The following is a 12,586-nucleotide window of genomic DNA, read 5'->3' on the forward strand; positions in this document are numbered from 1 at the left end:
AAATTTAAATAAGTCTATGCTTTATATATTTCCACATATTTTGATCTAGCTCCAAACAATAATATTCTTTATGCCTTGCAGTACTTAATATTCAAAATGTATGAATCAGCACAAGAACCAATTATACAGCTGTGTAACATAAGAGAACATCCTTTACATGATAATGATATTTAAGTTGCTTGCATCATGACCAAGACTTGCTGCCGTTTCAGTCAGAATATAGGTGGCACTTCTGTCTGTTGTTTTGGTTCTATCCAATGCTGCTGCAAGTCCTGGTGTTACAACAGCTTTAATTTTACTGGCTTTTTGTGGCACTGGCATAACATATTCTTCATCTGGACTTTCTGTGTTCTCTTCACTCTGGCTGGAGACAGTGTCAGGTAGTGAGACATTAGATGGTCCAGGCTCCTCCAGTTTCTCTTTGTATTTTGCTTCTGCAGCTTTCCTTTTTTCTGCTCTTTGTTCTTTGGCAGTTTGTATTTTATCTATGCCTGTCATGCATCCTCTACCTTTCTCTCGCTGAGCAAGTAGGAACTGTCTGTCATCTTCAAACTTTATCATTGTTAGGACATCCTGATGTGCCATGTCAAACAAGTCCTCCAAAGATTCACAAAACACTGTTTCATCTTTCTTCTGCTTGTCTGTATTGCGATTCTTGGTCTTTTTCAATGTTTTCCATTTTCCGAACACCTTTTCTAACTTTGTGATCAGATGCTGCTTTGCCCTCAGTAGGATTCTAGCTCTCTCCCAAAAAGGAACTGCCATGTCTATAGAGGTCCCAGCAGCATCATGGACAGTTTTCTTCAAATCAGTGTTTTGAAGAAAAATACCTTGAGTATTTGCCCATTTGTTGTGATCAGATGCTGCTTTGCCCTCAGTGGGATTCTAGCTCTCTCCCAAAAAGGAATTGCCATGTCTATAGAGGTCCCAGCAGCATCATGGACAGTTTTCTTTAAATCAGTGTTTTGAAGAAAAATACCTTGAGTATTTGCCCATTTGAGGGCAATTTGTTTCCCTTTATTTCAGTCGGTGGAACCAATAAGGTATACAAATGTTCTACTTCTAGTAGCTGACGTGTTTTACTGAAGTTTCCAGTTAATGGTTAAGCATGTTAAGTCAGCAAGTGTCTCTTTTTACATTTATCTCATGTTAGATTCACCATCACCAAAGATCTGAAAGAAAAGAAGCTGTGAATTGAAGCAAAATTTTCAGCTTGTAGCCTAAAATAACATTTTTGAAAGTATGTTGTTTGTGAGAAATATTTAAACCCAGGTATAGTTTTAAATTGAATATAAAATTATACTTACACTCAGGTGGTTAACTTCTATCCTCTTTATAAGTGATGTGATTAGATACTGGATAATGGATAACCTATTGCACGGGCACTCGGGCAGCGATAATTAATATATTTACAACCTTCAGCTATGATGTGCTACCTCTAAATATTAATGTATGACAAAAATATTTGGCAGGTTTTCTTTTTTCCCAAAGCATCATAAAATGAAGGGGTGAGAGTAATGAATTTCCAACTTTTATTTTTTTGAACCACCCTAGTGCTTGCTTGCGCCCCCTTTAATTTTTTCGATGCACATGTGGTTGGGTACCACCCACTTCCTGATCCTCATTAGGTACGATTTCATCGCCAACAAACATTTTGAGTGTTACAGGACACATGGTGGAAAAGAAGTTAATTACAAGACATGCCAACTAAGGCTGAAAAAGGAACAAAAGTGAAACACAAGGTAAGCACTTTTTTGTTGACAAACCAGTATAACCTGTTCAAACCTCAAATTAAATTAATTAGCTCTAAATAGTTTACAAAGTAACTAGTTTGCTCTAATTAGCATAGCTTAGCTCGAGCATAACTGTCTGAACTTGGTTTGGTGTGTTAGTGGGATATTTAGTGCAGATCTTAACCTTCACATGTTTTTTTTCTTGCTTAATTACCTTCGCCAAGGAGGTTAAGTTTTTGGTCGCGTCCGATTGTTTGTTGGTTGGTTGGTTTGTTAGCAGGATTACTAAAAAAAAACCCCTCAATGGATTTCAATGAAATTTTTACCAGGGGTGTATCTTGGCCTAACTTAGAAGTCATTAAATTTTGGTAATGATCCGGAACACAATCCGGATCCAGTAATTTTTTAAGGATGCTTTATCATTGCAGGATAGGGCCAGTTTCAACATTTTTGCATCTAACTTCATGAAGACGAAGACGAAGAAAATTAAGTTACGACACAACAATAATTTAGCATTTGTTTCTCCTCACTGAATAAACTTGTGTCGTTCATGCAGTTTTTCTTCATAAATACATATGCTGAAGATCTAAGTGTTTAACCAGTGAATCTTAAACATGCCAGTAGATGCGTGAAATGACGTGGAATAATTCTCTTTGCCAAAGGGTATTCCATGTGACGTCAGTGACCCTATGGCCTTGGCGGAGGTTTGCGCTCTCCGAGTGCTTCTAGTTATTACTATATTTTGGACACTCACAGTGTCCCCACAACACACCTTCACTCAGTGTGTCAGTAGAACTGAAGAAGAAGAGGAAGAGTGACGAAAAGCCACCAAGCTACCCCAGAAGAAGAAGTTATTGACTTATGTGGCTGCGCTTGGAGAAATTGTACATCAAGATTTCCCTTTATACAGGCTTTGAAGGATTACATAAAAAAGAACTACTTCACGGATTCTCAGCAAATTTGCACCACAGATAGATATTAGGGCATGGAAGACCACTGAATTTTGGAGGTGATCTGGATCTGAATTGGCAGATGTCAGAAATCTCAGATTGCTCTTGTTTACTTATGTGTAACTTGTTGGAAAAATGTATCAAAATCACCTTTTCCCCCAATGATCATTTTAGTCCAAGTAGCACTATGCATTAAAATACTGTTTACTTGACAAGGTATTTCTAGTCCTACATAAAATGTACATAATTTTACTTTACTTTGGATTATAATTCCAGCACACACTATTCTTTCACTTAAAAAGTCTTTCTCTGATTAGTTTAAGGCAAACAGAAGAAGAAAACACCCTGTGAAGAGACAGAAGTACAGGAAGTGGAGAGACAGATGAATCAGTTCATCACATCTTGTCTTATACCTGCCAAGAGCAACTCTGTGAAATATTTAACAGCCAAACCAGACGCCCTGAAGAAGAGGGACTGGAAAGCTGTAAAGTACTTCATCTAAGAAATGGAAATTGAAAAGAAAATACTTTGAAGTTTTTGTTTCCATTCATACATATTGGCCTGTTTTGCTATTATTTTGTTAAATGAAAGGAAGCATATAGGAAAGTTGTTGAAAGGAGTTTGATTTTCATTTATCTTCATTTGTTGAGTTTATTCATTTGTTGAATTGTCAAGTTAAATTCATTAAAAGTCAATAATGGCCAAAAGTGCCATAAAAAAGCTTTTGAAAGGAAGTGAGTGTGAATGTTTCTTTTTTAAGTCCCTTCGGCTGCTTCCTTGTTTGCACTCGGGGTCACCATAGCAAATCTAAGGTGGATCTGCATGTTGAATTGGCACAAGTTTTATGCTGGATTTGCTTCCTGACACAACTCCACATTACATGGAGAAATGTGGCAGGTGGTGGGGAGGTTGAACAGAGAACCTTCTACGCTGAAACCAAGCACCAGGAGTGCCAAGAAGGGGAGAATAAGGAGGAGGATTCTCAGAGCCCATGATTGTCAGGGGCCCAGAGAGTCCCCTAATACAGTTTTAACATTGACAAAATAAAATGGGGGGGGGGGGCAGTAAGGGCCCTAAATCTCTGGCAGCGCCCCTGCCAAGTGCATGAAGCACGTGGCCGCCACCCCTACTGTTGAATCCTTTTTCAAAGGCAGCAGTTTGATTGCCATTTGTTGAGCTCACTGGTGAAGTTGAACTCATTAAATGTTGAATTCTGTTTATTGACTGTTTGTAATCAGCAGTAAGAATATACTGCTAAGAATATATTTGAGCTTCTTCCTTCTGGGAGACGCTATCGTTCTATTAAATGCACCACATCTCGCCATGTAAACAGCTTCTTTTCACAAGCTGTGATGTCTTTGAACTGTGCACACTGACTGACAAGCACTTTACTATTTTTATTATCTCTTATTGCTCTTATTGCTTTTATTGCGGCAAGTGTTATCTATTTATTCATTTATTATTTATTATGTCTTTGTGTCCATGTTTTTAAAATGTATGTTTTTGCACACTAAGCTCTTGCAATGTTTTTTCCAATGTAGTTTTACTGCAAATGGCAAATAAACTGAACTGAGCTGAACAGTAGTTTTGTTATACTGGTACTGTCAGCTAGTAGTTAACTTCTGTTGAGTGATTGACTGTAAATCAAAGTAGAAATGTTTAAAGCTTTGTGTTCTTGTTTGATACGGTGGCATTTCTTATTCATGGACAGCCACCTGTTGGCCATTCTCCTTTTTCAGCACAGGACTTTCTGGACTATTTCGAAAAGAAAGTAGAAGATATTAGGTTGAGCACATCTCAGCATACTTTGGCCCAATCATTGTATTCAGCTACTGAGCTGGGGACTACTACTGAGGTGCTATCTAGATTCACAGAATTTAACAGTATCTCACAAGGTGTGCTGACGAAACTCGTGATGTCTACTAGTTGCACAACTTGCTTATTTGATCCTATACCAACAAAATTGTTTAAGGATCTTTGGCCCATTCTTGGGCCGACTGTGCTGGAAATTGTTAACCTTTCTTTAAACTCTGGATCTGTTCCAAATTGTTTTAAATCTGCAGTGGTTAAACCACTACTCAAGAAATCTAATCTTGATCCTGGTGAATTGAAAAATTATAGGCCGATATCAAATCTATCATTCTGCTCTAAAATTCTGGAAAAGGTGGTTTCACGGCAGCTTGTAGACTATCTTACTGAGAATGACCTTTTTGAGCCACTGCAGTCTGCTTTTAGAAGACATCACTCCACAAAAACAGCACTTATTAAAGTAGTTAATAGTAGTTAAAGTAGTTAATATTTCCTCACATTCGAGGACTTCAGTTGGTGCAGAATGCTGCTGCCAGAATTTTGACACAAAGTAGAAGGTTTGACCACATTACTCCCATTCTGGCATCCCTCCATTGGCTACCGGTTTCTGCCAGATTGGATTTTAAAGTTTTATTGTTGGTTTATAAAATTGTTCATGGACTGGCGCCTTCCTACTTGGCGGACTTGGTTAAGCCCTACATACCTGCGAGGCCTTTGCGTTCGCAGGGCGCAGGGCTTCTGTGTGTTCCGAGGATGAACAAAAAGTCTGTAGGGTATAGAGCCTTCTCCTACCGTGGTCTGGCTCTTTGGAATGATCTACCTGCTGTTATTCGGCAGTGTGACACGGTGGAGATTTTTAAATCAAGACTGAAGACCCACTTTTTTAGACTGTCTTATCATTAATTTTTTAATCTGTTTGTGTTTGCTTTGTAATTTTCTTTTTATTCTACTGTGTTTTATCTTTTAACTGTGCTTTTCTTGCTTTTAATTTTGATTTTAGATTAATTTGTGTTGTTGTGAATTATGTGAAGCGCCTTGGGGCGACTTTGTCGTGATTTGGCGCTATATAAATTAATAAATTGAAATTGAAATTGGGTATGTTATGGGTTGGAAAATATCCTTTATACATGAAACGGTGAAAGGATAACTCTATTCATTTATTACAACTAACAGTGATATTCCTACCAAACCTAAGAATATAAATCAACATATTATTCTATGTTTTGAAGATGCCTACATGCACAGCACTGGGTGTTATATGCAAGCGTAATGCTTTATATCAGTAGCACTACGGCTCTACATTATTTATGAACAAATAAACTAAGGGAAATATCTAAATTTAAATCTCTTGATTCTACACTCTAAGAAATGAAACATACACTCTTAGGCATAAAACATTGAATTTAATTGATAAAGTTAAAGTAACTTTTTCCATATAACATTGCCAATTAAGTCCAAAACAATATTGTAGTTAAAATTAATTAAATCAAATGAAACATTATTACTTAAATCCCAATATTATTTTGCACTTGACAAAGTTATGTGGAAAAAGTTACCTTAACTTTATCAATTAAATTCTACATTTTATTTCTTAGACACTCTAATAAATAAATCAAATTAAACTATATTACATAAATCCCAATATTGATTTGCACTTAACTGACAAAGATATGTGGAAAAAGTTACCTTAACGTTATCAATTAAATTCAGTGTTTTATGCCTAAGAGTGTATGTTTCATTTCTTAGAGTGTACTTACTTGAAGATTAATCTTTGTTTTAATAAAAGCAATAATCTGAAAATGTACTTAAAATAGATGCATATTATTTGTAATTAGTAATTATGTTATTACCCATTACCCACTCATTACCCATTACCCACTCATTACCCCATCCCCGTAGATACGGTGCCTGCTCCCAGACCACCAATAACCAGCAAAAATCTATTTAAGCATAAAAATTCAAAAAGAAAAAATAATATAGCACCTTCAACTGCACCACAGACTAAAACAGTTAAATGTGGTCTATTAAACATTAGGTCTCTCTCTTCTAAGTCCCTGTTGGTAAATGATATAATAATTGATCAACATATTGATTTATTCTGCCTTACAGAAACCTGGTTACAGCAGGATGAATATGTTAGTTTAAATGAGTCAACACCCCCGAGTCACACTAACTGTCAGAATGCTCGTAGCACGGGCCGGGGCGGAGGATTAGCAGCAATCTTCCATTCCAGCTTATTAATTAATCAAAAACCCAGACAGAGCTTTAATTCATTTGAAAGCTTGTCTCTTAGTCTTGTCCATCCAAATTGGAAGTCCCAAAAACCAGTTTTATTTGTTATTATCTATCGTCCACCTGGTCGTTACTGTGAGTTTCTCTGTGAATTTTCAGACCTTTTGTCTGACTTAGTGCTTAGCTCAGATAAGATAATTATAGTGGGCGATTTTAACATCCACACAGATGCTGAGAATGACAGCCTCAACACTGCATTTAATCTATTATTAGACTCTATTGGCTTTGCTCAAAAAGTAAATGAGTCCACCCACCACTTTAATCATATCTTAGATCTTGTTCTGACTTATGGTATGGAAATAGAAGACTTAACAGTATTCCCTGAAAACTCCCTTCTGTCTGATCATTTCTTAATAACATTTACATTTACTCTGATGGACTACCCAGCAGTGGGGAATAAGTTTCATTACACTAGAAGTCTTTCAGAAAGCGCTGTAACTAGGTTTAAGGATATGATTCCTTCTTTATGTTCTCTAATGCCATATACCAACACAGTGCAGAGTAGCTACCTAAACTCTGTAAGGGAGATAGAGTATCTCGTCAATAGTTTTACATCCTCATTGAAGACAACTTTGGATGCTGTAGCTCCTCTGAAAAAGAGAGCTTTAAATCAGAAGTGTCTGACTCCGTGGTATAACTCACAAACTCGTAGCTTAAAGCAGATAACCCGTAAGTTGGAGAGGAAATGGCGTCTCACTAATTTAGAAGATCTTCACTTAGCCTGGAAAAAGAGTTTGTTGCTCTATAAAAAAGCCCTCCGTAAAGCTAGGACATCTTTCTACTCATCACTAATTGAAGAAAATAAGAACAACCCCAGGTTTCTTTTCAGCACTGTAGCCAGGCTGACAAAGAGTCAGAGCTCTATTGAGCTGAATATTCCATTAACTTTAACTAGTAATGACTTCATGACTTTCTTTGCTAACAAAATTTTTACTATTAGAGAAAAAATTACTCATAACCATCCCAAAGACATATCGTTATCTTTGGCTGCTTTCAGTGATGCCGGTATTTGGTTAGACTCTTTCTCTCCGATTGTTCTGTCTGAGTTATTTTCATTAGTTACTTCATCCAAACCATCAACATGTTTATTAGACCCCATTCCTACCAGGCTGCTCAAGGAAGCCCTACCATTATTTAATGCTTTGATCTTAAATATGATCAATCTATCTTTGTTAGTTGGCTATGTACCACAGGCTTTTAAGGTGGCAGTAATTAAACCATTACTTAAAAAGCCATCACTTGACCCAGCTATCTTAGCTAATTATAGGCCAATCTCCAACCTTCCTTTTCTCTCAAAAATTCTTGAAAGGGTAGTTGTAAAACAGCTAACTGATCATCTGCAGAGGAATGGTCTATTTGAAGAGTTTCAGTCAGGTTTTAGAATTCATCATAGTACAGAAACAGCATTAGTGAAGGTTGCAAATGATCTTCTTATGGTCTCGGACAGTGGACTCATCTCTGTGCTTGTTCTGTTAGACCTCAGTGCTGCTTTTGATACTGTTGACCATAAAATTTTATTACAGAGATTAGAGCATGCCATAGGTATTAAAGGCACTGCGCTGCGGTGGTTTGAATCATATTTGTCTAATAGATTACAATTTGTTCATGTAAATGGGGAATCTTCTTCACAGACTAAAGTTAATTATGGAGTTCCACAAGGTTCTGTGCTAGGACCAATTTTATTCACTTTATACATGCTTCCCTTAGGCAGTATTATTAGACGGTACTGCTTAAATTTTCATTGTTACGCAGAAGATACCCAGCTTTATCTATCCATGAAGCCAGAGGACACACACCAATTAGCTAAACTGCAGGATTGTCTTACAGACATAAAGACATGGATGACCTCTAATTTCCTGCTTTTAAACTCAGATAAATCTGAAGTTATTGTACTTGGCCCCACAAATCTTAGAAACATGGTGTCTAACCAGATCCTTACTCTGGATGGCATTACCCTGACCTCTAGTAATACTGTGAGAAATCTTGGAGTCATTTTTGATCAGGATATGTCATTCAAAGCGCATATTAAACAAATATGTAGGACTGCTTTTTTGCATTTACGCAATATCTCTAAAATCAGAAAGGTCTTGTCTCAGAGTGATGCTGAAAAACTAATTCATGCATTTATTTCCTCTAGGCTGGACTATTGTAATTCATTATTATCAGGTTGTCCTAAAAGTTCCCTAAAAAGCCTTCAGTTAATTCAAAATGCTGCAGCTAGAGTACTGACGGGGACTAGAAGGAGAGAGCATATCTCACCCATATTGGCCTCTCTTCATTGGCTTCCTGTTAATTCTAGAATAGAATTTAAAATTCTTCTTCTTACTTATAAGGTTTTGAATAATCAGGTCCCATCTTATCTTAGGGACCTCGTAGTACCATATCACCTCAATAGAGCACTTCGCTCTCAGACTGCAGGCTTACTTGTAGTTCCTAGGGTTTGTAAGAGTAGAATGGGAGGCAGAGCCTTCAGCTTTCAGGCTCCTCTCCTGTGGAACCAGCTCCCAATTCAGATCAGGGAGACAGACACCCTCTCTACTTTTAAGATTAGGCTTAAAACTTTCCTTTTTGCTAAAGCTTATAGTTAGGGCTGGATCAGGTGACCCTAAACCATCCCTTAGTTATGCTGCTATAGACGTAGACTGCTGGGGGGTTCCCATGATGCACTGTTTCTTTCTCTTTTTGCTCTGTATGCACCACTCTGCATTTAATCATTAGTGATCGATCTCTGCTCCCCTCCACAGCATGTCTTTTTCCTGGTTCTCTCCCTCAGCCCCAACCAGTCCCAGCAGAAGACTGCCCCTCCCTGAGCCTGGTTCTGCTGGAGGTTTCTTCCTGTTAAAAGGGAGTTTTTCCTTCCCACTGTAGCCAAGTGCTTGCTCACAGGGGGTCGTTTTGACCGTTGGGGTTTTACATAATTATTGTATGGCCTTGCCTTACAATATAAAGCGCCTTGGGGCAACTGTTTGTTGTGATTTGGCGCTATATAAAAAAATTGATTGATTGATTGATTGATGTTGTGTGGGCCGCTGAAGAGGAGGTACTGCTGGCCCACCACCACAAGATGGCGCCCTGCTTGAAGTGCGGGCTTCAAGCACGAGAGGGCGTCGGAGCGACCAGGAGTGGCAGCTGTCACTCATCATCCGTACCAGCTGTCACTCATCCACTACTCATCACCACCACCACAAAGGCCGGACTGCAACTCCACCTCCCCGCCGAGAAATCAGCTACCATTCAGGTAACTTCTCTGCTGACTTAACACTGACTAATAGTCTGAACTTCTTTGCAGCCGTTTTCCTGTGGTGTGTCCTTATCTGTGGGATTGGCGTTTGGTGTGATCAGCGACGGCTTCGCTTCACACCCCAACCAGATAAGTGGTTAGACAGGAGCTGCACGAGTGTGTGATTGGAGGTGGAGGTTCTCCCTCCCAATTGTATACAGACTGTGGGATTACTGAGTGTGCGAACTCACACTCATCAGGACTGTCTCTGTTCTCTGCCAGCAGTACCGGGTCTGACTGCTGAAGACAGCGGCCACCTGGGGCGCAGGGCTTGGCGGCTCCGGTGTTCTTCAGCTCCGTTGGTGGTGGAAGCTGTGTGGGATCCGGCTCTTCTCTCGCCAGGCGTCTTCTATCGTCGAGCCTGCCCACACGTCACCTGGTGTATGATTGACAGTCACCATTGTTGGGAAAGTGTAAGTACACGGACCCACAACAGGGGGCGCAAATGAACGGACAATGGAATAGGTCAAATAACAACACTTTACTGTTGCGAACGTGCACAACAAACACAACAGATTACACAATAGATCAGAGGTCAAATTACAAGGTGTCGTGTGGGCAGGCTCGAAGATAGGAGACGCCTGTCCAAAGCAGAACCGGAACCACACGATTTCCTCCGCCACCAGACCCCGGGAATACTGGAGCCGCCAAGTCCCGAACTCCCAGGTGGCCACTGCCTCCGCGTGTCGGACCTGGTACTGCTGGCGAGGAACAAAAACACAATTAAACGTGGGTGCGTCTGCACCCAGCAATCTGCACGGCAGGGAAGCTACCTCCACCTCTCGTTGGAGGAAAAAGTCTGTTATCACTCACAAAAATCACAAAAAGGGCTTTCTATCAAGCAGTCAGGCTGAGGATATTACCTTTCAGGTAGAACGATATCTCGGCAAAGAGGTGGAGATGACGTCTTGCTGATATACCGATGCAGATCAGATGAGTGGTGACAGCTGTCACAGGTGATGAGTGTCAGCTGTCACCCCGGCTGCTCCTGTGAGGCGGCAGCGCCCTCTGGTGCCTGGAGCCCGCACTCCAGGCAGGGTGCCCTCTGGTGGTGGTGGGCCAGCAGTACCTCCTCTTCAGCGGCCCACACAACAGGACCCCCCCCTCAACGGGCGCCTCCTGGCACCCGACCAGGCTTGTCCGGGTGGCGGCGGTAGAAATCGGCCAGGAGGGCCGGGTCCAGAATGAAGCTCCTCTTCACCCAGGAGCGTTCTTCAGGTCCGTACCCCTCCCAGTCCACCAAATACTGGAAGCTCCGGCCCATCCTACGGACATCCAAAAGCCGGTGCACAGTCCAAGCCGGCTCGCCATCGATGATCCGGGCAGGAGGCGGTGCCGGACCCGGAGTACAGAGGGGTGAGGTGTGATGTGGTTTGATTCGGGACACGTGAAATACAGGATGGATCCGCAGTGAGGCCGGCAGCTGAAGCCTCACTGCGGCTGGACTGATGACCTTCTGGATTTTGAAGGGACCGATGTAACGGTCCTGTAACTTGAGGGAGTCCACTTTGAGGGGGATGTCCTTTATCGACAACCACACCTCCTGCCCTGGCCGATACGCAGGGGCCGGGGTCCGCCGACGGTCTGCATGGGCCTTTGACCTCATCCGGGCCCTCAGCAAGGCAGAACGGGCGGCACGCCACACCCGACGGCACTTCCGTAGGTGGGCCTGGACCAAGGGCACACCGACCTCTCCCTCAACCACTGGAAACAAAGGCGGTTGGTACCCCAGACATACCTCGAAAGGGGAGAGGCCGGTGGCTGACGACACCTGGCTGTTATGGGCATACTCGATCCAGGCCAGATGGGTACTCCAGGCCGCCGGGTGCGCGGCTGTCACACAACGCAGGGCCTGCTCCATCTCCTGATTGGCCCGTTCTGCTTGCCTGTTGGTCTGGGGATGGTACCCGGATGAGAGACTCACCGTGGCCCCCAGTTCCCGGCAGAAGCTCCTCCAGACGTGCGAGGAGAACTGGGGACCGCGATCTGAGACAATGTCTGTTGGGATCCCATGCAGCCGGACGACGTGGTGAACCAGGAGGTCCGCTGTCTCCTGGGCCATCGGGAGCTTCGGGAGGGCCACGAAGTGGGCCGCCTTGGAGAATCGGTCCACTATCGTGAAGATGGTGGTGTTGCCCTGGGACGGCGGGAGACCCGTGACAAAATCCAGGCCGATGTGGGACCAGGGGCGATGGGGCACGGGCAGCGGCTGGAGCAGACCCGAAGCCCTATGATGGTCAGCCTTGCCCCTGGCGCAGGTGGTGCAGGCCTGGATATAATCCCGGACGTCGGCCTCTAGGGACGTCCACCAGAAGCGCTGCCGGACAACTGCCACGGTTCTTCGCACCCCTGGATGACAGGAGAGCTTAGAGCCGTGACAGAAGTCCAGGACTGCAGCCCTAGCTTCTGGTGGGACGTAAAGTCTGTTCTTAGGCCCAGTTCCGGGGTCCGGGCTTCGTGCCAGGGCCTCCCGGACGGTTCTCTCTACGTCCCAGGTGAGGGTGGCCACGATAGTGGACTCC

Source organism: Thalassophryne amazonica, chromosome 20, assembly GCF_902500255.1.
Source record: "Thalassophryne amazonica chromosome 20, fThaAma1.1, whole genome shotgun sequence".
NCBI lineage: Eukaryota > Metazoa > Chordata > Actinopteri > Batrachoidiformes > Batrachoididae > Thalassophryne > Thalassophryne amazonica.